Here is a 4,432-nt window from a genome sequence, read left to right on the forward strand (position 1 = left end):
AGACATTGAGGGAAAAGTGCACAAGACCAGGGTAAATGGATGGTTCTTAAAACCCCATCACATTAGGGTGGGGTCAGCTCAAGATACCAAAGAGTGTCTAGAGGCATAAATACCTCTAGCCAGGTTGGGGGGGGGCTATATGATCCGAGAAAATCACAAAAAATATTTGTCTAACACTTTGTTGATTTTTTGTACATCTGGAGGTTTGAAATAAAGAAGAGGGTGGGAACAATCTCTTGGGAAATCCAAGAAATCACTGGATGGAAATATTTCATGGACCGGTTTACCAAGGGGGGGTGAAGAGTAAAAATCAATGGAGGAAGGTGAAGGAAAAATGTGTAATCTGAAAAGAAAATACATGAAATGGATTTGGAGCCATCCAAAGGGCATGTGAGGCTCATAATGTCACGGCTTTGGAGCCTTATGATAATTCAAACAAATGGGACCCTTCTTGGAAGCATTAGTGGAAAAAAAATCAGGCACGTGATTCTGTAAGATTTTTTAAAAATACTTTCACTCTGATCCAAAAAATCTTTTCAACATAAAAGTTGTAGCACGTGAGCTGAAGTTTGGTTTGGTATTTTTTGATACTTTTTTGGAGCTAGGAGTCAGGAGATATGGCCAAAATGGTGGATGCCAACTTTTTCCAACTGCGGTGGAGACCACCTCCCAATTTTATACACACCCACACTTTCTTCCCCACACTTAACACTTCCATAAAACATTATTCATTAGACTCCCAACCCTTTCTCCTCTCTTCTCCTCTCTCTCAAGCTAATAAACCATTAGAATTTCCCTCCTGAATCACTCTCAAATCATCCTTAATTGTAATAGTAATGTATGAATTCTTACTACTCTCTCTCCATTATTGCTAGATATGATCTTATTTTATGAAGATTCTCTATATTTTTTTATAGGAGAGCTCTTGGACTCAAGCTATGGGGGGCAGAATAGAGACAACTCACCTATGATGGAACTTGATTAAGTACAAAATTGGTCAACAAAACATCTAGATGGAGCTTCCACATTGGTGGAACCGCCTTAATGCAGCTTTGGTGGTGTTAATTCCTATTCTATCTTAACCTCCTCCCTAAACATCCTCAAGGCCTATATAAAGAGGCCTCCTTTGTAACTTTCAAGAGAGAGCCAAGAGGCCTTTTTCAGCCCTATTGAGCCTTCCCCATTCTCTCCCATGAGCTTATGCAGTTCATTCCCTTACTATAGCTTATGCATGCTCTGCAGTGTAATAAGCCTATGCTATTGGTGTCCATATTGTGTATATTGGTTATGTCTTGAGAGTTCTCCATCTCTTGTGCCCTCTTAAGTTTTATTGATTCATATATTTTTTGTAGTTCTCTCTCTTTCTCTCTCTCTCTCTCTCTCTCTCTCTCTCTCTTAGTTTTCCTCTCTTCTCCCTCACAAGCTCCTCTCTCCCTTACATAGTGTCCTAGTCCGCTCTTCCATGACTAGGTGGTGCCCTTATCTCATTCACTTTGTTGGCAGAAGGGAGTTTGGCATAGTATAGAGGCTGCCATACCAAATTTCCTTTGTCAGAAGTAAAGGAGAATGTTACCGATGCCTTACAAATGATATCATTATTGTGGGAGAGGGATCACAAGGTTATAATAAGATAGTGGATGCCTTTCAAAATTATGTGGTGGGACATTATGCAAGCCTTTTGATAGTAAACCCTCTTCCTGCTCAGAGTCTTCCATGACTAGATTTGGTAGTGTTTTTATTAGAATTCAATGGAATCTTGTGGAGCATTTATGGAGTGCAAAGCTAAAGGATACAATAGGTCCGATGATTGGGCATGCTTCAGATGAAGATAGTAGACAGTGTAAGCTTATGCTTGAAGATTACCCTGGAGAGCATAGAGACCAACTCTTTATTAATTGGTGTGGATGGAAATTAAAAGGGAGAATTGTGGAAGGGCATGTGTATGGTTTACATGATCAAGACTTTGTACGTTGTGGAAAAAAACTTTTTAGTCCACTTGATAGCCCTACTCGACAACTTGCAATTGGTAAAGTTTGGATTACACTCAATCATGTTGCAATGGTCTATAACTCATTTTTCATTGATGAACACAAGATACATGATGGAGATATACAAAGAAATGATCATCAAAATTGGGTAGCTTCCCAAAGGATTGCAAGTAGAAAAGTGCAATGTTGTATGAGACAATTACAGAAGAAAAAGAGAAGTATACAAGGAACTTTGGCATATTTGCATATTGTGGCTGATAACATTGATGCTTTCTTATCAGTGTATTGGCCATCTTGGCCCTCTCATCATCTAACTGGGGACAAGAGGTTTTAGGGAGGAAAAAGAACTTTTTAGAGGGGAAGGAAACTTTTCAAAATTTGGGTCACCTTTTTGGATGCCCAATGAGACCCGCCTAATATGGAGTGGTCAATCGGGGGGAGTAAAAGGGAACATAAAGGGATAAGCCTATAATTGGTAGGGATAAGGGAAAAAATAAAGTAGATAAAATGTGTACACCACCCCCTCTCCCATTGGTCCACCTCAAATATCTTGTCATTATAGGAGAGTCACTAACTCTTCACTACTAGCCATTGGGGGGACTATGCGAGGGGGTTAAAATATTCAAGCGTTGCTTATAGGATGACGACGTCATCGCATAGGTGACTTTGTCGTCATATAAGCGACATAAATTTTTTTTAAAAAACTTCATATCGCATAAGCGACGATGAACATCGCTTATGCAACGACATCGCTTAAGATAATTTTGAAAATGACGCAAAGAGCGATGTTTACACACTACTTTGTGTCACTTAAGTGACAATACAAATTCCTCTCCCCAGTCGTAGGAGATCATTTGACAAGGGAGTTCCTTCTTTTTCCATCTATCCAAACAAGTAGGTTAGCATCCACAATTCTCTCTCTCTCTCTCTCTCTCTCTCTCTCTCTCTCTCTCTCTCTCTCATTTTGTTATTGCCCTAGGATTCCTGCTCCCTGACCCAAATGAGCAATCCGAAGTATTGTGGAAATCCTCACATTAACTCTAGAACACCTCACACAAGACTAGATGATCAGAAAAGTATCATGGAAATTACAACAAACCTGATCCGTGTGATTTAAAACGTCAAATTTTTAGACAAAACAACGCCAAAAATGTTACGGTGGAAAGAATCATAAATGTATTATGGAAGCAATGTTCTGATGGAAAGAATAGTAAATGTACTAATAGGATGATTGATCATGAGAGATGATTTGTAGTGGATGCGATGATTGTAATAAGAATGATGGTTAGTAGTTAAAATATCCCGCCATGTGGCGATCAGGATATGCAACCTCAATAACTGCAACATCCGCAATTTTTGTTCTTGAGGTAGAGGAAAACTTAAATTCCTTCCTGCTACGCACAATATTTCTTACAATCATCCTATGTGGGATCAAGGCATGCCATGTTTGTATCGAAACAAGAATGTCCTGCAACTAGGAAAGAAAATCCACACTAATAAGACATCCCAAATGGGGTGCATGCAAATAATTTAAATCAAATAAGGATGTATAAGCTGTTATCATGGTGTGGAATGTCATCCTCATGATCGATCTATCTTATGCCATGAATGGGTGCAATTGATAGGAATATTAAATTAGGAAGGTTAATCAAGGGTAATCAAGGGAGTTCCTTCTAAAATTCATTTGCCTTTGGAAATGCTCTCAGAGCAGCGTGAGTTTCCTCATTTGCTTGCATGCATGCTCACCCCTGCTCCCTTGGGACAGAATTCCTTCTAACTTTGTACCACAATAGGAGACACCCACTTCCTAGCTTGCTAATCCCAAGCACCAGAAGCATCTTCTATTTCTTCTTGCATGGAAATAATCAAGTACACTTGTTCCATGATTTTGATATTCATTTCAAAAATCATATTTTCAAGCATAAAGAGCCTTTCCCATCATTACATATCACAACAATGCCAATCCTTTTGTCCTTCAAGGCAAGACATGTGATGAGAGTGATAATGATACGAACTCCTATAGCATTGATAGAAAGTCTAAGAGACATTACTCCACCACTAAGAAGACTTCCTTTGCCAAAAAATGCAATGGGTAACCCATAGATTGTTGCTATGATGTGAACAAAATCTTTATTCTTTGTAGTTTGTTTTCCACTCCCAAATGATTGATTGCATTCACCATTGTCCAATCCACTGTTATGGCCTACATAGAGTTTTATTTTCCATTGATATCCTAGAATAAAGTGGCCATCTCTACCTTCATGTTGCAAGCAATGAAATTGTTATGGAAAACTCAGCCGAAGCGCAAAGCTTTACGTTTGCTGAAAGCAGCTTGGAGATGTGGATGCATCTTGCCTAGAGTTATTTGGTCAATGATAGATTGAGCTCTCCTCTAACAATATATCTCTAGTCTCACATATAGTTATTTTAAATATATAGATGCA

The sequence above is a fragment of the Lygodium microphyllum genome, chromosome 22, assembly GCF_053477565.2.
Source record: "Lygodium microphyllum isolate KBCC chromosome 22, Lygodium_microphyllum_v1.1.10, whole genome shotgun sequence".
NCBI lineage: Eukaryota > Viridiplantae > Streptophyta > Polypodiopsida > Schizaeales > Lygodiaceae > Lygodium > Lygodium microphyllum.